Source organism: Emydura macquarii, unplaced genomic scaffold, assembly GCF_026122565.2.
Source record: "Emydura macquarii macquarii isolate MOO-44397 ecotype Brisbane River unplaced genomic scaffold, CSIRO-AGI_Emac_v2 contig_2676, whole genome shotgun sequence".
Taxonomy (NCBI): Eukaryota; Metazoa; Chordata; order Testudines; family Chelidae; genus Emydura; species Emydura macquarii.
The window spans coordinates 3,706,603-3,728,224 of NW_027132813.1; the positions used below are offsets into that span (position 1 = coordinate 3,706,603).

The 21,622-nt window shown below is 38.3% G+C and overlaps 1 protein-coding gene across 2 annotated transcripts in view; it reads right to left on the reverse strand.

Moving 5' to 3' along the window:
* The window catches only part of KIF6 (kinesin family member 6), a 272,771-nt gene that overhangs the window by 45,718 nt on the left and 205,431 nt on the right, over positions 1–21,622 (reverse strand). The gene's annotated exons all lie outside the window — the stretch shown is intronic.

Genomic DNA, 21,622 nt, shown 5'->3' on the forward strand with positions numbered 1-21,622 from the left:
CAGAGCCAGGTGTTTAAAAGACAATCAGGGATTAATGATGGAGGAGCAGGATGCATAGTCTATATTCACTGGGCATGTCAGTTTGAAGATCAGGTTTTCTAACCAATAAAAAAGGGGATAGGGATTGTGAGAAATTGAATATTCTTGTCATGTGACTAATCATCCCTCTGAGCTCTTGGCTTAGGATCAGTTTGCCATCTGGGGGAAGAAACTCTGCCTCCACTTTATTATGGTATTATTTGTGTTAGAGTAGTGCCCAGAGACCCCTATCAGCTGAGGACTATGCTGTGTCAAGCACTGTAGAACACATATTCCTTAACTTATTGTACCTTGTCTTTTAGTTAAACATGAATTACCAAATTCATCTCTTTCTACCCCAATGTACTTGTTTCACTTTTTCTGGTGCCAAAAGGCACCCATCTTGGACTCCTGCTTCTTTTCTCCACCTGGCGTTGTTCTCCATCATGTGTTTATCACACCACTGAAGCTTTTGGCAACTACTTGATCACCATCTGTATAATAGCATTCCTTGGTAAACCTGTGTAATTTGTAATAATATGTCAGTACCAAGAAAACTGCCAAAACTGACCCAGTGCTGACTGAGGTGGTTGATGGGTTCGGCTATGGACATTATTATTGCTGATTTTGTCCTGCCACTTAATATGGACTAGCTGATTAAGATGGAAAGAATTGGAAACTTCTGTCTATTGCTCTTCAGCCTTCCTCAATGCTTACATTTCACTGCCATACAATAAAGTTGGTATAACTTTGGTTCCATAGATTCGCAGCTTCATAGCAAGCTTGATGTCACAACATTCCCAGAGAGGCAACTGACAGGCCCAGAACATGGCAGTGACTGCTGCTGTATGAGCATTTATATTTTTTGACAATCCTCCAGCACTGTCTATGACACTTTTCAAGTATTTGATAGTTGCCACCAGCTCTCTGTCCTTTCTGGAGAGGTTAATACTCTATATTGTAATCTAGAGTTGGAGGCTGCTTGATGGCAATGGCCAAAGACTTAGTTTTACTTAGATTAATAAAGAGACTAATGTATGGTGCATCTTGCCCAACCAGATCAGCCATCAGTTGCAGCGATTCACCATCCTGAGACAAAAAGCCAATGTAATCGGTGTTTTCAAGACCCTGAAGCAGATTCGTATTCAGCTCAACACCACAGACAACTGCCTCTTCAAGCTCATCCATCAACCAATCAATGCTGATAGTGAATAATGATGGTGAAAAAACGGCACCTTTCTGAACTCCCATAGAGATAGGAAATGAAGTTGCATATCTACCATTAACTTGAACACAGCTTTCCGTTAGCTACAGAGTGCTTCTATCAGTGACACTATCTTCCCAAGTATGCTGAGTCACCTCATCAGATCCCAATGCACTCAGTGGACTGAAACAAAGGCCAAATGGAAGTCCATAAAAAGTGCTACAAATGGCTTAGTAGATTCCAGCATCTTCTCAAAAAGCTGTCTCAAGGTAAAGAGCTGGTTGGCAGTGGAATGAGCAAGTCTAAAACCAGCCTGAGTATCCAGCCTTTGCCACAAAGTGCATCACTGATAAGAGACATTTACATTAAAGTAAATACTTTCCTTGGGACTGACAACAGTGTAATACCTCTGTGGGTATTACACTCAGCCTTTTTGCCCTTTTTGAACAGAGGCAGAACACCACCCTTCTTCCAGTCATCAGGGATGATGCTAGTGTGCTAGATAGTCTGGAACAGCCTATGCAGTCATGATACTACAGTACTCTCATCTCTCTGCAGCAGCTCAGGGGTGATGATACAACCTCCTGGTGCCTTCCCAGACTTCAGTTTAGGGACTGCAATCCAGACCTCTTATTGCTTGTAGGAAGGTGGCTCTATCTGCACTTCCTGCCCCACTTCAAGCAGAAGAGGGACAGTAGGCAGTGAACAATTGAGGAGTGTCTTCAGATGACCTTCCCATTGATACAACTGATCTTTCAAACTCTGGCTGATGCTGCCATCCTGATTCTTTGCTGGACAAGCTGGTGCCACCTTCCTCTACACACACTGAACAATTGTATAGAAGTTGCAGAGATCATGCCTAGTGGTAGCTTGTTTCAAACTGGGTTGCCACAACTTCATTTATTTCCCTCTCATTAGGTCTAGTCTTAGGCCTGTGCTAAATGTTCAACTCTAACTGCAAGAGAGTTCAAAATCAACCTGGGTTTGAATATGACCTGTCATTGCCAGCCAGGTGTGATTTATTAAAACACTTTTTGTGTTGGAGAATCATCCATCAAGGCTTTTGGTGAACTTTCCTACTCTATCTGGATATCAGTGTATGTTCTGAGGCTGCCACTTAATGTGGAATGTACAGTCTGAACCATGGTTGTGGGGAAAACCACACAGGATAAGTCACAGGATATTTTCCAGTATGTCCAATAGTCAAACTACAGTTTCAACAAACCCAAAAAATAATCTAAAACTAAACCTTACCTTTGTATTTACAACAACATTTGAACACAAGAAAGCTAGGTTTGCTCAAACTCAATCTTTTTCAAAGGTCAGGGCCTCAGAATGGTGATGTATTGGATTTAGACACTCAAAAATTATTAATCTTTTTCAAATTATTTTCAAAGGGTTCAAACAATTCCAGCCATAATTGTGGTAATACTTACTTTGCTTTCTCCTTCCCATCAAGGTGATAGTAAAGGACACTTAATTAGGGCAGGTCCCTTACTGGTCTGATCTGATCTCCATTTCTTTAATAATAAATAAATAAATAAATAATAATAATAATAATAGCATCTTCTTCATTCTCCTATCAGACACAGGAGTTTTCATTCTCTTCTGTGGCTCTTTGACAACATGAGAAAGGGTGGAATTCGTTTGGTTCAAGGGATCGAAAACAGTATTTTACTTTTCAAATAGCAAAAGTTTAACTTATCTCCAAACAGCAGAAAACTATGAGCGGAGACTGTAGTGCATCATGGGAGATATAGTCTGGCTCAGCAGTCTTGTCTATAGGGGAAAATGGTGGCATAAGGCACCCAAACTTTAATTCCTATGAGGCACTAAGATGGCTTAGGTGGACATGGTTTAATGTTGAGCTGACCTGAAACAAAGCATTTTGATTTGGTCTGACAAACTGAAATATTTCAGTTTGGATCAATCTGACCAAAAATTAGATATTTTGTTTTGATTTTCCCAATAGAAACTTTAGTGTTATTGATAAAAAGTTGAAATTTTGTGTGGAAAATTTTTGATGAGAATGATCTTTTTTTTGCTTTCATTTAAATTTTCTTTAAAAAAAAATTCTGACCAACTCTACTTATAATTCCCTAGAACACAAGTTATCCTTAGGCAAGGCTGAAAGTTCATTAGTGACAGAATTAGGGGACAATTCCAGTATTGTTGGTTGTACAAACCTTTTCCTATAAATAAACAGAAGATTTCAGCCTTTAGTACTGCCAGTTCTATAACCTTCACAAACACAAATATTTACCCGAAGAACAATGAAGAATCACATGCTCACAGAGAAACACGTCTCCTGATCCCAATAATGTAAACTTGTAGACAAGGTAGCTTTTAAATGTGGTTTTGCAAAAATTGAATTTAAGACTTGGCAAGCATCTCTCTCCATATGGCTAATTATGTTTTCTGAAGTCTCACCAAACAAGCAGCTAAAAATAGCCTGCAGCTGATACCAAATCATTTTTTCCAGTGGAATCATTCTTCATTTGGAGATAACAGTCCCAATAAAATCTTGAATGCTGCAACTCCACATGTTTTGGCAAAAAAGTAGTTTTGGGGAATTTAAGAATCCACTCAGCATGCAGCTAGCTGTCATTAGGGCTGAGATAAATCTGTTGGTTTTGGCCTCTGTTTCTGGACACATGGACCATCCTGAGGTATGGAAAAGAGATGAAACAGTAACAGAAAACTCCAGCCTTGTGACAGGAGTCAAAAGGCATGGAGGGGAATGGAGAAGACAAACTGAGAAAGAAAAGCCAAATGAAGGATAATAATCTGAAGCCGGGACAAGCTTCTTGCATAAGAATGCTGCTAATTAAACATTATATTCAATGATTTAAGTGGTATAGATCTCTACTCAAATTACATGTAAATAATAAAGAACTAGCATGAAAACAAAGTACTCCTCCAAGTTTTGCCTCAGCTTCCATTTTGAGTAAGCCTGTTACTAAATGCTTGCATAACTCAATAATGAAGTCAGAGAGCCCCTCATCAAGGAAGGTGCTATTAAATGGGATATTTTCTGCATAGACGTGTAGCAGTTTAAATACAATACTAAACTTGTGCAATCTCAGCTGAACTTCAGTGCTATGCACTCCTTTTGCCATCTCCTACAGATCAGATCTGGAACCTCTTTAGGAATTTTCCTTCTAATATGAAGGATAACATTTATGCCAGGTGAAAAATCTACTGTAACATTTTTTGTCTTTAACAAAATGTTTCTTCAGACCTTTCAGAGATCTGAAGTGAGATGTGTTCCAGAATATCACAGATAAATAAAACTGACTTACTGCACACACAACTAGATCAATAAAGAAACAAGCAGTCTGTAATTTTAGAAATATTGGGGAAAAGACTTTTTTTGGGCTTCTTTTGAATCTTTATCACAACATTTGAAGTTTCTCTTATGCTTAATTAGACATTCCATAAAAAGACTCATTAGGAGAATGTGAAGATTGCAAGCCTGGGCATGACAAGTCTGGAAATGTTGAAGTCAAAACTGTACACGTAACTGGAGCTCATCCAAATCAGAATTTCCATTTTGTAGGACATTTCAAAATTTGGTTTTGCTCTGAATTGGAACAAAAATTTATTTTAGAAATTTCCCATGCAACAGAATTTCCAAAAAGTTTTAGTTTTGGAAAAGTTTTGTTTTGTAATTTTAAAATTTTGTGTTGGAATTTCAAAATGTTGTTGTAGAATTTCATTTTATTTTATGCATTTTTCATTGTTATATTAATTTTATTATTCCTACATTATTTCATGATATGTCAGTAGTTCTATCACATTAAACAAGAAAAACAGCTGGGGCCAGATTATGAAAACCTCCCAGCTCTAACTAGGCCCTTATATATGGGGCAGATTTTGAAAATTCTCATTGTGACATTTATGGTCAGATTTGCAATAGAGCTGACCCAATTTGTTGTGTTTTTTTGTGTTGTTGTTGAAAATCTGGCCTCAATTACAGATCACAGTAAATAAGTGTCAAACTCAGAATGAAAACCCAGGTTTTTGGATTATAGATTAACCTTTAACGCAACAGCCCATAATGTGGATCAGGCAAATCATTATGTCTTTCTATAACCCAGATTTTATGGTTCAGATCCTTGACCCCATATATCCCATGGTGGTGCAAAGGGGCATAAAATGGAATAACCATTTCTAAGAGGATTCCCTCTGTAGAGAGAATTCTCTTGGTGGCATAGAGTTGGTGTAGTGCCTCAACACCACTTCTGCTTGGCCAGAGCACCCCTATACTCTGATAATATTCAAATCTCATAACAGCCTTTGGGGCTATGAGCACTGAGTACAACTTAAAAAAGCCCTTGGAGGCTCCTCCATAGGGTTGACCATGACCAGCAAACACATTTTAAAAAGTGTTAAACCTTGCCCACCCTAGTCTTTTAAAATGTGTTAGTTAAAATGCTTTAAGCAACACATTTTAAAATATGACCTGTTTTCTTAATCTAGACAGGACCTAAATAAACACTCAGATTTTGGGGCACAAGCCTGTTACAAATGGTGCATTTCACAGCAAATTCCATGGCTGCAGAATCACGGAATGAGGCCCTGAGTATAAATAATCACAGAGATTTTCAAATGCATTATTAACTGTACTAGTTTCCCAGTGCCCTCTGAACTCCCCCTCTAGCTTAGAGATGTTAACAAAAATAGGCCTTTTTTGGTGTCTAAATTTAAAAGTGTGCTTTCTAGGATGCAAGATACTGCATATGTTGAGGTTACTATTTTAGAAGTGTCCTGTGGGAGCATGATATTGGTCCTTGCTTGCTGTTTTAACACAGATTGGGGTCCCACCCTGCCACTTCAAAGACTTAAATTATTATATATACTCAAACTCTAAGCACACCTCTCTTTCTCTCATATATTGGAGGATATGCAGGGAACTGATGCACATCTGGAAGTTGTTTCTCAGTTGTTTATCGCATCTATTTGTCCATGAATTAAATAAAGAGCTGGCCCATTACTGTGGTTGCAAACCAATGCCATATGGATACCCTATAAACCAATTCCATCTTAATGCTGATACTGCAGGCTAGTCTTTAATGTGCTGGATGCTTCTAGACATGACTAAATGCAGTTCGCGTCTTCACTAATTTTTAGGAATTAATGTAAGAAGATACAATAAGAAATAAATTAAGAGGAACGGGTAGTGGTTTGTGCTTATCATTTTTTCAAATGGCCATAACTGAAAAAGCACCATACATACACAAATAAAGCAGCAATTCATAGACAGGTATTTTCTTTTTCTGACCAAATTTCAGGTAATCTTATATTGATCTCAATTCATATTCTGAGTTGAATGTAACCAAATCCAAAACCAAACCAGACAGAAAGGCACGTTTTTGTTAAAATAGTACATGTGGGGCTTTGTGCCATTATTTTATCTGTGTACTTACTTGCAGTCTCATTTCATCTTGTGCAGTCCTGTGTGGCCAGGGGCTGCCCAGTAGAAAATTAACTAAAAAGTTCCAGGCCTTTATTGGAATATGTTTCAGTTTTAACCAACTTTATTTAAAATTGATGCTGCCTAGGAATTGTGCTCAATTTGCTCTGTAATCACTAGTCAGAGGAGACAAAATTGGCCTGAAGCTAAGAACTTGACAGATGGGACACAAAGTCCCGCATGGGAAAAGGTTTCAAAATATTTATTTGGGGGCCTGGAGCTCAAAGACACAAATAAGTAACTAGGGAATACTAGGGATTTGGAAAACCAATCCAGGTAGGATTAAAGGAGCGAGAATGGCATGTTTTTCTATTCCTGCACTTTTTCCGTTTACTATATACACACTGAGCCCTTGTGAAGTATTTTTTGAGGGTTACATGCATATTAGCATCCCAATGAAATCTGAAACAGGGTACTCTGAAAAATAGCTACATAACATATAATTTATCAAATTATCTGCTAAATCCTCCCTGGCTCCTCAGGCATCACAGCAATTTTCAAACCAATCTGATTATGCATGTGGATTTTAAAGCACTTTGATATGATCAGCTCTAAGCAGAAAGCTCTTCTCAACCTTAACTATACAGTGCTGTAAGGACAACCCCATAATACTAAATAATTCACTGCTGTAGACGGCTCTACTGCTGCAACATCCAAAAACAGCTGTGTGGACACCACCAATCCTACCTGATTAAAAAACTAATCAAGATAGAAAACAACCAGTGTTATACTTTACTACCACAGTTATGTCAATGCTGCCAGGTCAGTAAATGAGTCACATGATTCTATAAAAAGGCTTTTCTGTGTGCATGATAGGGAACAATCCTGCTCTGACAGGGAAATAGACTGGATGAGCTAACAGGTCTTTCCCATCTCTAGTGTCTGTGGGCCTGATTCCCCACTCTTGAAGTCTCCTTGGTGCAATGAGTTATATTACTGCAAAGCTGGTGTAAATGGGGTGGAGAATCAAGCCCTGTGATTTATGCTACACCTAGAACTAAGACAAAAAAATTATCAATATAAACCATCGGGCTCTTAGTAAAGACATGAAAACAATGGAAAAGGGAAAAATTCCTGTGTAAGAGACTGTTGCAGATTTTAAAAAACAAACATATAACACAATGTAAAGCAATCTATTGAAAATGCAAAACTGATCGGTGATAGATCCTTTGCTGTGCCTCCCATTGTGTTACCTCTTATCTATCGGTTAGCATCTTCTCCCCTTCAGAGAAAAATGTACTAGACAGAACACACAAGAACTTGATTATTAACCTTATAAAACAGTAAAACACAGTGATACACCCAGGACTTCACTTTTTCTGTTTTCAATGTTGTAGTTGTGTTGGTCCCAGGATATTAGAAAGACAAGGAAGGTGAGGGAATCTCTTTTATTGGATCAGCTTCTATTGGTGAAAGAGATAAGCTTTCAAGCTACACAGAGCTCAAAGACCTGAAGAAGAGCTCTGTGTAGCTTGACAGCTTATCTATTCACCAACAGAAGCTGGTCCAATAGAAGATATTCCCTCACCCACTTTGTCTTCACTTGACAGTTTATCTAGTCACCAACAGAAGTTGGTCCAATAAAAGATATTCCCTCACCCACCTTGTTTTCACTTTTTCTGTTTTATTCTAGAGCTAGTCTGTGAACAGAAAATTGTCCATTACTAAGAGTTCTTGGTCCAAGTTCACTATTACACCAGTTTATAGCTGGAGTAAATCCAATGATGTTGGTAGAGTTTCCCTGGATTTCACTAGTATAACTGAAAGAAAAACTGTTGTTTCTACTGAGCATATTTTTCCCCTCAAAATTTGTTTGTTTCTAAAGAATGGACATTCATTTGTAATAAAAAGGAAGCAAAGATGCTTCTTTTTATGATTAGATTGTAACTCAGACCTGAAATGACATTCGAAATTAGATCTGAAACAAATACTAAAATTCTTAGGTTGGGATTGGACATTCAATTCAATGCACTATTAAATTAATAAGGGTCCTCTTTTCAAAGTACAGTAGAGCTGGTTGAGTATATTATTTAATTAATTTTACTATTTTTTGTTGAATAATTTATCTGACAAATAATTTCTTCTTATTAACAGTCTGCAGACAGCATGCATACTGTCACCCAAGAGGAGTCGCCAATTGTGTAACTAACTGTCACAAAGAAGCTGTAAAAGTTTGTATTTTTAAATTCTTTTAATGTCAGCTATAATCAACCAATAAACCACATTCTGCCTCAGCACAGAAAGGTATATTTCCCACTGAAGTCCAGAGGACTTACATTGACCAAAGGAGGCCCAAATATTCTAGACTTTCTGTATGCTTCTCTTAAGACATTCCAGACCAGGCCAGATTTGCTGCTGCATTGAGCTTCCATTAGGAGCAGCAGAAAGGGGAAAAGGGCTGTCAGAAAGCCTTTTATGGTTCACTGATTCTCTAACCAGCCCCAGTGGTGCAGACTGGGATAATGGACCATATGCCAACTGGGGACTGATGGAGCACACTGAACTCAGGCCTCTCCCATCTGCTCTGACCCCTCTCAGAACATGCCCCCTTGCCATGCAAGGTAGGAGGCATGGAAAACTATGCCAGCTCCATGTCTACTGAGGAGTTCCCTGTACTTGGAGAATCCCCAGGCTGGGGCTTGAGGTGAGTCTACTTCCCTTTGCATCACCTGAGTGGCACAATGGGGTGAAGCAGAGCCAAGAATCTGGCCCACAATATGTATGGTAATTAAAAGAAGCAAGAACAGGTGCTGAAGTTCTCTCCTGGTTTGAGAAGGATGGAACCGTACTTTATACACTAACAGTCTATTTTCTTGTTTTTTTCTCCTATTTTTTGTTGTTCTCCTTACTATTAGTTGTCTAACTATTGCCATTTATTTGAGGATAGCAACATTATTTCATTATCATAACCCTACTAGTTGCATTGTAAATAAGAAGTGGGTAGCATTATTTCCCATAAATGTAAACAAACTTGTTTGTCTTAGCAACTGGCTGAACAATAAGTAGGTCTGAGAGGACTGGTAGGCTCGGAAATTTTAGATTGCTTTGTTTTTGAGTACAGTTATGTAAAAAATAATAATTCTACATTTTTAAGTTCCATTTTCATGATAAAGAGATTGCATTACAATACTTAGAGGTTAATTAAAAATACTATATCTTTTGTTTATCTTTTTTACAGTGCAAATTTCTGTAATAAAAAAGATTATAAAGTGAGCACTGTACACTTTGTATTCTGTGTTGTAATTGAAATCAATATATTTGAAAATGTAGATAAACATCCAAAAATATTTATAATAAATTTAAATTGGTATTCTATTTTTTAAATATAGTTAATTTGTTTTGCATTAATTGCTTGCATTAACTGCGATTAATTGACAGCCCTAATAACAAATTGAAAAATAGTATCCCACAAAGTGATGTAAATCATATTTCTAATGAACAACAAACTTCAGCTGGCAAAAAGGTGATTAAGAAATAAAATCAGTAGAAATTCAGGGCTTGTTTACATTACCACGGCTATAGTTGTATAGCTATGGTGCTGCTATAACCCCATAGCATGGATGCAGACTTCATCAACAGAAGGGTTTTTTTCTGTAACTGTAGGAACTCCAACTTCCCAAGCGATGGTAGCTAGATAGGAAGAAGCATTCTTCTTGTTGACCTAGTTGCAAGTTGGGCATAGCTATGGTGCTCAGGGGTATGGATTTTTCACATTTCATAGTGCTGTAGCTATGTCGACCCAAGATTTAAGCGTAGATGAGGCCTCAGCTCTCTTCCTTTGTTTTTAATCCTATCATTTCAAATATCAAGATGTAACATTTTAGAAATAGATGTCAAAACTGCAATCACAAGGGCATGGCTTTAGAATGTTATACAAAACAGATACACAATGAACTATATTTTTTCCAGCATCATGTTTAAACTATCAGGCCAAGGAATTAATGAGAAAAAAATCTGAAGCGTGTCTGCCAATCTGAATGGCTTCAACACTAACTGGCTACTGCTATTTTTGGTGGACATATAAACATGCCTGGTTTATTACAAAATGACTTTGAAACTAGCCTAGGGATCAGAACCAGACTGGGGCTTCCAGACAGTAGGCCATATTGAATAAACTCCCAGATGAGAAATTACATCTGGGACTACTGGCCCGCATGGCCTGTTTTTCTTTTGTTTTTCTCTGCTAATAACAGATTTCTCAGGGATAATATGGTTTATTATGCTAGTCAAAAGTGACAGTCCAGAAGAGTAAACAACACCATTGCTTACCTCAGATTATGTATGGTAAAATATGCTATTGTTGCCCCTTCTTCTGACACCAATGTTCTGTTCTGATACCAGTGTCACCCCTCTGCCAAGCAGTAGAAGACATCTGGGACCTTGCAGGTTAGCTTCCCAGTGGAGGAGACGTCAGTGATGCAGAGTCTGAGTATACTCTAAGTATAACTTGCTTTATTTATGCATACACACCAGTCCTCGAACAGAGCTGGTCAAACAACATGCAGGCAATCTCTTGTTTCACAAATCTCAGTTCTATACTAGTGTCAGGTCCTCAGAGAGCCAATCCATGTCAAGGATTGACTCTAATCAGAGACCAAAGCAGACAGCAAACTCTCCTGATGCTCACATATCTCCTTCTCCGAGGACCACTGCCTCTACATAGAACATGCAGAACAACAGCTAGCAACAATATACATGTCTTCCTCTGGCCGAAAGTTTCCTTAAATGCTAGGAAAAAGACCACTACCACATGGGGACACCTGCCTTAACATTAGTGAGCACCAACTCTGCTGAATCTGGAGTATTAGGAAGCCTCTGGAAAATACTGATCTTACCACTCAGAAACTTCAGTCTTCCACCTTCACCACTGGACTCTCTGCCCTGCATCTTTCTTATCAATAAGTTCACTGATCCAATGCTATAACCCATATATCAATTATATTGTTTTAACCCCAGACCATAAAAGGATAGTTTTTACCTCTTTGTATTTGGACACTGCCTGATTATAAAGGCCATTTATAGTAGTGCTGAAAGTTTGCTAACTAGAACCAAGTTTAGATTGCCCTACCCTATTTCATGATGTTGTAAGCAAGTTTATTACATTGTTCACTCCTGCCATTGCTGTTATTACTTATCTATATTTCAGGAATGCCTAGAGCCCACCAGTCAGGATGAAAGCCTCATTGTGCTAGATGCTGTACAAACACAAAGCAAGAGATAGCCATTTCCTTGAAGAGTTTACAATCTAAATAGACAAGGCAGACAAAGGGTAGAAGAAAGGAAAGATTATTATTCTCATTTTACAGATGGAAACTGAGGCACAGAGAGATCAAGGGACTTGCCCAAAATCATGTATCAAGTCCATGACAGAGCTGTGAATTGAACCTTGTGTCCCTGTCTAATGTCCTAAGTTTCCTCTCTTTCATTATGGCTCTGGTTAACAGTATTAGTGGAAGAGTATATATGGCCTTAAAGGGCCCTAAAATGACAGCTAATCTGCTATACATGTGATCAAAATGCATTATGCTGACTGGTTAACATAGTTGTTTGATTCTAGAAATGCTAATTTAATCTCACACGAGGAAGCTGATTTAGGTGAACTTTTAATGATCAGTCTTTTCTGATCAATTTTAAAAGATGAAGGATGGACAACATTTCATATTAAATAAATGAAAGGAAAAAAGGAAGGGGAGATTTGGTGTTATTTATGGTATTTATCACCAGCGTATCTAAGGTCCCAGTCCAATTCCCACTGAAATTGATGGGAGTCTTTCCATTGATTTCAGTGGGAACTGGATGAGGTCCTCAGTGTTTTGAGTGATTTGGGATATGGAGCCTTTGCCCTCCAGGTCATCAGTTTAAGTACAACTCAGGATGATTGTAACTGAAAGAGATTACTATCGGAAAGCTATCTGCTGATCTAAGTGAAACCAATTTAGTGGGTTGAGTCCAATTGCTTGTGGACAGATGTTCACATAATAAAAAATACTGTTACAATAAGCTCGAATTGGCAATCTCCTCAATAATTTTTACAGAAAGGCCAAGAATTAAATAGGCATGGAGACTAACTATCCTAAGAGACTGCTTGGCCCCTTAGGAATCATTTTAAATTAACCATCATTTTAAATTGTACAGAACGACAGATTCACATGAGGGGCACTATAAAAGTCAATGAAATAAATAATTTAAAAATCACCTCAGAAGTAGTCTGTTCTTCCCAGTGTTTATAGATTATTATACCATTGTCCATAGCATAAATATTTTATAGATAAAGAGAGGATTTTGGTCTCCATAAGGAACAAATATGCAAACAAACAAATAAAAAGGATGAGATCAGGGGAAAAGGAGACAGGAAAATGAGAGCAGGAATGAGGTATTTACTGTACCCTCATGTAATTGTGCCAGCATCATCAATGACAAAGGGCTCTCCTTCTGCCTTAAGAAACATAAGTGTGTTGCTTTGCTGACTGATTTTCCCCCTTGCTTGTTTGGGGGGGAGAGGAGGAAGGGGGAAGTGAGAGGAGAGAAATGTAGTAGCACTGCCAAAACTGTGATCATATTATTTATTTGTATGGTGGCAAAAGAAAAACAATGCCACTGCACGCCATTGCCAGCAAGTTGGAGGCACAGTTCAGCAAACAGAAAATGAAGGCCCCAAACATGCAAACACTTACATGCGTTTAACATTATACACGTGAGTAGTCCCATTCAAATCAATGGGACTACTCATGTTTGTGAAGTTAAGCATGTGTATTAATGTATTTGCAGGATCAGGGTCTTTGTTTACTTTTATGATTTAAAAGAGGAAAGATTCAAATGGAAGATTACAGAATCCCTGTGGTAACTCTTCAGGGTAAACCCTGATCAAAGTTTGAATATGGTCCAGCAACTAGGCCCTTTTGGCAAATGGAACAGAAACACACTTATGACAAATAAACTGTGCTTTAACTGAACTGAGATCAGGGGATCTGCACTGCCTCCTCCTAATCACATGAAAGCTGTGAGGGTGTCTGAATGACCTACAGATTCCATCCAAGCTTTCACTGCCAGGGAAGAAATGCAGATAGATTGCAGTTATCAAAGGGCAAATTCAATAAAATGTGTATGTTTCACAAATCTTTTCAAAAACTTTTTGCTGTATTAATAAATCTAATGTTAGCTGCTCATTACCAATTAAAATAGCAATCATGGGGCCAAATTTGGAATTCTTTTCAGAGTTTTTATTTAAGCTTTATTTAAGCAGAACTCCTGCCAATCTCACAAGGAGTTTTTCTTGAGTGAGAACTTTAGGATTTGTGCCACAGAATTTACAAGTCTCAGCTGGAGATAACAATTCATACTATGCTACCTGAAGGAGGAAACGTGATATTTTAGTGGAGTTATCTGTTCATTAAATCTTCATACTGGATTCATTTATTTGTGAATTGCTTACTTCTTGTTTGATCTAGATTTGCCTCTGGAATGTAGCATTGTTTTTCTCCATTGAGTTTCCCGGTTCCCTTTTAATCCTAATTTTACAATTTTTGTTATGCACTAGTCACTTCCAATAAAATTCATTGAACATATACATCAGATATAAGACTGGAAAGTACTTGAGATTTTCTGGAAGCAAACTAGAACAGTGAATTACACTAATCTGCAGCTATGAAGTTTCAAGGTTTATTTCATTAAAACAAAATACATTTCAGAATACTATGCTAGAGACTGGATATAAATTCCAAAACTGGACAACTCTTTCCTGCTTGTATTCTCACTTCCTAAATGGCTGGGAACAATTTATGTCCAGTTCCTACTCTGTGTTCCTACTCAGAACTTTTATATTACCAGGCAATCAATAAATACTACAACTAATACTGAGCTTCTACAAAGCAGTAAGGTGCTTTGGGTGAAAATCATCCCTGTGTAGAAAGCCAGCACAAGATCTACACTCCATTTAAGACCCACTTAATGGTAGGAGTTCAATGATGCATAGGCCTTGTATTGGTCCTCAGCAGAGAGGTGAATTTCACCCTTTGTGAGTTTATATGCTCTTGCACTACAGTTAAAAATGCTTTTGGCTCATGCATAATTTTCCTGAACTATTTAAAGTCATATATTACCACAGCCATTCACACAACATTCTTACAATCTATTTTGGGATTCTGTTGCCTAAGTAATTAATTCTCTTTTCTCAAAGTGTGCAATTTATACCCGCAAGTGAGGTTAAAAACCCTCATAATTGATTTCTTCAACAGTGACTCCATACATTGTTTCAGTGGTGTTTCACATCACCTCTGTCTGGATAAATCTGATGTTTTAATCTTACTTAAGGCCTTATCGACACAGGAAAATTTGATCAGTTAATACCAATAGAGTTACACAAGTGTATATATAGGTATAGTTATACCAGAATAGCACCCTTCCCTTCCTCCCATAGACAATTATTCTGGTATACAAGTAGCTTTTCTAGGCCAGATCCCTGGTGACATAGGTTGAATATATTCAGGAAATTATTCTTCTCTACCTTGATGCTCCCACAGGGAAGTTGCATGAATGCAGCAACATAAGAATAGGACCTTTAGGCATTTTGGACAGGACTCCCGCTAACTGTAACAGGCCCCAGGATTTGACTCTTATTCTCTCTTCATGAAGCACAGCATGCATCATAACACAGTTTTTCATATTTCCTATCTCTTGTGATAACTATACCAGCCTCAAATGCATATTTGCCTGTTCTCCCACAAGTCTCCATGCTTTCTTCCACACTGTCCATGAGTAAATCTTTAAGACCACAATCCTATCACCCTTTAAATACTTACTTCTGTTATGACATCTACAAAAACTCAGCCATACACTGATGGCTAGGTTATGTGATAGTTAGGAATAGCTGATTTATTAATTACATTTTTCAAAAGCAGAGATGATTTGGTACCATCACACACCATTGAGCTGCGTGCAATCACGCAGGTGTGTAAGCTTATTTTCATTATGCTCAACTTCTTTCTTACTTTTCCTCTTTTTATTTGTCACATTCACTTGCTGTGTCTTGATTAAGTTGCCCTTCAGAGACAATATTACTAACCATAGATTTTAAAAAATATGATTTTCTTCTGATGTTTCATGTGTCAGGTGGATAAAAAGAGACCGATGTCTTGGCAATCCCCAAACAGGATATTAACAGCAGATGGGGACACCTGGGATTCATTCTTTTGGTGTCCTTGACTTATAAAGCACCATCTTCTTTTTGAGTAAGCCTGTGTGTGTGCATGTGGGCGTGTGTATGGTGGCAGGGAGAAGGGTAAAAATGAAAATGCTGATGGACAAAAATAAAAATACACTATACTTAATATAGTAGTCAGGTTTGAAATCAAGCCATTAAACCAACAACAGAAAAATTCAGAGTTATAGTATTACTCCATCCCTAACACAGACAAATTGCTGCATCTGCTAAGGGATGCAGGGGTTCTCCTGCCAGATGGGATTATGTACTGCAATACACAGGAATGAGGGTAATCGAACTGGAATAGTAGCCTTAAATGTCATTTCTTTGCAGGTCAATTCCCTTACCATTAGTTGAATATAGCTTTTTCTAAGCAATGGTTCTGATTCTTCACTGTCTTGCAACTTCTGTCATCATTTAAGCCAGTGCAAAGTGGGTATAAAACTCTGCCACTGGTGTGAGTGGAGAGTTCTGATGTGATAGTGTTTTACATCCACTTTGTACTCACATACAGGCTGCGTAAGATGTAAGGCAGTGGAGAATCTTGACCAATATTTTATTCTTTGCCTCCTCTTATTGTTATCCCTTCATACTTCTTCTTGTGCTACTGCCCTCAACAACTCTCACTATTTCTCTGTCATTGGCAGTATTACAATATATTGTGAAAATGATATAAGTGCCATGCTATAAAAATTCATTATACTATAGCGTGCAATCTCATTTTCTAATATTAGCACTTTGGCCTCACAAAAGAGTATGATTGCCTTGGATATCACGTGATCTCATGCATTAATCAGCCTCACCATAATGTTTCAAAGAAGGCAGACCAATGAAACATCACAACATTCTTGGAGGTACAGTTGCACAGTCAATATCATATGCACATAATCCACCCACCTAGCCTTTTTCATTACTAGAGGGCCTGTTTGCTTGCACAGCTATTACTCCCACATGAGTTTGCTTTTCCTCTCCGAGCTTCAATTATAGCGTTAGCTGATTTCTGGACAGACTAAAAGGAACAGCTGCCTCCCTTTGGGCTTTCAAATACCATTTGATCTCATTTTTTCCTCAGGAAAAATTAGACCAAATAGGGGTATAAACATCCCAAGTAAAACAGACATTTATAGTGAAACACTGGAAATCTTTACTAATCTTGTATGCATCTTTTGTACATGTGCCTATTGCATGCTTGCGTGTGAGCAGCTCTTTTAATCACTAAGCTCAGCAACAATAGACCAGCTTAATTTTCCTTGTACAGAGCACATTTTCTAAAATCTCCTGAATGGGCCAAAATCTTCTCTAATTCCACTGAAGCAGTGCTCACGGCCTCTTTGCTACCACTTGATGGGAGATTCTGACCAGCAGTTTGTGTTGTTGCAGACCCTCTCAGCCTGCCCTCAAACTGTTTCACAGAGGAGTGGAGAAAACTGTTGTGCAGCATTATTTTACAGTGTGCTGGGAAAAGAGATTTCCCACTGTGGGGATCCCTGTGGCAAGGATCCCCTGTGCAGTGGAACTGTGATAGTATCACTGCCTTTGAGGCCTTCTGGCAGGCTGCAAGATTTGACCCTGGAGGATCTTCTCTTCCTTTCCCTTTCCCTTACTTCCGTTTCTAAACTGTAACTATAGGTGCCCATCCTCTGCCCTGAGCACTTCATCCATAAGTTAAAAACCAGAATAAACAAGGAACTGCATATAACTATATCCATCTCAGCTCAGCCCCTCCTCAACAGCCTTGGAGAGGAGAGAAAGTCAATGGTCGTTGAAGAATGCCCGGAACGTTAATAACTAATTGGGGAGCAGATTCCAAAGCCAAGGACCCCTCACAGACAGTGCCCTGCCAGCAGCTCCCTCTCATTTATATAAAAGGAGCTCCAGCTCAAATGCCTCTGCTGCTCTCATTTGTGGTAGCATACCACAGGCACAGAGGCAATCTAGCAGGTGACCCGATCCCAAACCATTTAGTGCTTCATGAGTTACAAAAAATCAACACGTTGAAGTCCATCTGGATGCTTATGGGAAGTCAGTGCAGATCACGGCGCAGTAGGAGAACACAAGGTTAAAAGTTTATAGAGATTCTTGCACTCAGAGGTTTGGACTATGGGACCTTACCCTACAGTTTTATTATTGTTATTATTCATGATGGTCCAGATTCTGCTTCCTTTCCTCATGTTGAGTACTACCTTGGAATCAGTGGAACTATTCATAGAGTAAGATACTATTCAACATAAATAAGGGTAGCAGGATTTGATTCTCTGTGGTGCAACTGCAGACAGGAATTAAAATAGAGGAATGCTAGCTGCAGTATCTTATTACTAATATTATAGTCGTTATGCACTTAAACTCCCACTGACTCCTTGGATATTTTTCCTTTATCTTTTTGTGAAATCAACAAGAGCAACCACAAAAGCCTACCAGCAAAAGTCACATTGTGAATTTCTTTGCTCAGTTCCAAGTGCCTTATATGTTTTTCAAAATGCTGATGTATTTGGGAAGTGGTTGCAGTATTTTGCATACCTTCTATTGCAAAACACTGCAATACTTCCAAAAGTCAGAATGAGAGGGTAGTTATGACACACAAGATACAAATTTAGGTTACAGCCAACTACTGTCAATATCACTGTATATAATCAGACCATGTGAAATAGGTTCTACATTGCACCAAGTGGCTTACCAGAAGGTTCCCCTAATGACCTCTGTGGTGCATAGTTTTATATTATTAAGTGTAACTTGGAAATAGAAGAAACTTGTATTGATGGGATCTGTTCTTGATTTTGCACATCAACTCAGCCAGGAATGTTTTAAGGAAACCAAAACAACAATAAAAGTGAATTAAAGACCTAGCTGCAGGCTGATGACTATTATTCCCCCATCAGGTTTTTCAGTATAATTTTGGCAGGTTAATAACCTGACGTGGCATCATTAATGTTGTTCTGTGTGAATATGCAAACGATGAATGAGCCAAGCTTAACTGAAAAATTGTTTCAGAGTGCTTAACTATGTAAACCAGCCTAATTGCTCTGGTTTAGCTATAAAAACCAGAAAGTAACTTTCTTAACCCTAGAGATTTAATAATTGTCTGAGAGATGCTAATAGGCAGATTTATTAATAGAGGTGATCTCAAATGGCCCTGATAGGCCAAAGGAATAGCTTAATATAACCTACATTATAATACCGCAGTATTAGATTTCATATGCCAAACATGTAGTTATTTAAAAAAAAAAATCCTTCTAGGAAAGTGGTTTTGCCCTATGATCTCTCTCTTAAGCCTCAGGAATTCTATTAATATTTTTAAAATATTTACAAAATAGCCTACGTTCTAGCCTGTGACCCTGATTCTACAAAGTGATCCATGTGGGTGGACCCTCCCATTAGTATGGAGTTCAGATGTGTAGACTCACCCAGATCCCTTTACAGGATTGGGGCCTAGAAGCCTATGCAATACATAAAAAGCATTTATAACCACAAAATGGGAGTTTGTCCTCCTGCCACTTGAAAAATACCAGATCAATTTAAATTGATACTGTTAAGAAACCAAGCCAAATCAACAAATAACACTCCTAAGAGAACTTGAATGCCAAATTTCAACTCAGACTTTGTCTACACTTACCTCTGGGATTCGCTGGCAGTCGATGGGAGTTACGCAAGCTACGCAAAAAACTTGCATAACTCCTGTTGACTTCTGGGCTCCTCTTCTGCGCGCCGTCTTCACTGCACTGTGCTGATGGGAACCGCATTCCCGTCGACACAGCGCTACACCACTTGCGAAGGTGGACTTAGTAAGTCGATTTCTGGATCGACTGAGCGGGTCTTCACTGACCTCTCAGTTGATCCAGAGAAATCGATCTGATGGCGGCGACTTTGCCACCATCAGTGTAGCCGTAGCCTCTGAGTGAGTTTTTAAGGAAAAGTTAGGTGTATCTTAGAGAAAAATGCATTTACAATGGATTGGAAGCAGATTCTAGAATAATAATAAATAATAGTAATAATAATAAGAACAATAATATCATATTGGACTTACATTGCACCTTTCATTTAAGGATCTCAAAATACTGTACAAAGATGGGTATTATTCCCATTTTACAGATGGGGAAATTGAGATGAGAAGTTAGATGTCTTGACCAAGGTCTCACAGTAAGACTGCAGCAGAATCAGGGAGAGAAACCTACAGCTCCATCTCAGTAACCCACTCTAACCACTAGAGAAGCAATATTTTCACAGTAATCAAACTTTAGAGAACTAAGTTTGTTTAGGTGACTGTACTTTTTAGTAGTGGCAGTGACCTTGCTTTACAATAAATTAAAGCTTTTAGAAAAGGGTTTATTTTTTGAAAAAATCCACAATCCGTGTGTTTAAATCATGATGTGTCACAGGAGATTAAAAAACAAACAACCATCACCACCAAACAAACAAGTAAAGTCTTCTAAAGTGTGTCCTTGAAAACAGGTAGAGAGAAAAGGTATTTCTGGTCTGATTTGTTAAAGAAGCCTTTTAGCATCTTTATGGATGGTTAGTTATCAGAATTTCCTGTGGGTGGCCGGTACGTATCTTGAAGTTCAGCACAGCTTTACTGATCTGTGCTTAGTGGCAGCCAGTGATTGAAGGGCTGGCTATTTTCTGCTACTGATCCATTCACTTCTATGCTTTACATATGTTAATAGACACCAAGTGATGGTGAAATTCCTCAGTGTTAATATAGAAACAGTAAATAAAACCAATTTTAATGATCTCAATACAGGGTTTGATAAGAAAAACTATTTAACAACACATGTTTTAAAATGCATCAAAATCATGATTCTGTGCCAGTGTTTTGGTCAACAGTTCTGCCTACCTTTTGGGAAAAGGAAAAGCAAACAATATTGCAGTCAAGGCCAACACTTTCCTCTAGATTCTATTGGGATCCACTAAAACAAATTAGATATAACCACTCAAAGAGTGTGGCTCTCATTTTGGGTCTGTAAAATGGCATTTTGCCAGTACATACTACCTACCTGGATACTCTATTGACACGTGCTACATGGGAATACTCAGGAAATTTAAGATAAATTCACTAAAGGTGTGAATTTAAAGCACACTAAACCCTAGTGTGGATGCTCTCATTCAGAAGTAAAGAGGTCTTAGTCTGCAACTGGGGGTTCTACCAAAGCCCTGAAGCTTAAAGCTGTGCTAATGCTCCAAGTGACTATATTGCCACTCTGTAATCTGTAGAAAAGGATTCTTTCCTCTCAGGATCAACCCAGTATATAGCCTGGCTGTTTGGGCTGAGAAGTGGAGAAAGCATTTGCCCTCTAGGAATATTAAAGGTCTACAGTGTTGTTTCTTCTAAAAAGAGCTAAATAAAAGAGTGTTCTCCTCCTGGTACAGAGAGATTTCTCTTGAAACCCTGAGATCTTCTAACGTTTTTCTTTTTAAAAAAACACTGACCCTTCCAATAGGAGTCTCACATTTCCATTTATTAAGTGTACAAGGGTGTTGCACAAAGGCCCAATCAATACCGGGGCCCTCTTTTGCTAAGGTCTGTATAAACATACAGGCAAACGCAGTCCCTGACCCACACAGTTTACAATCTTTCTAAACTACACAGTATATGGATATTTTCCTCATCAGATCCTGAATTGCAAATGCTAAACACCTTTCAACAGGGCTGCGTTCTGCTTCAGATAAGTGACAGCTATCATCTAAAGCCCCAAATGAAGAATGTCTGGCTTTGACGTTATGGAATTTC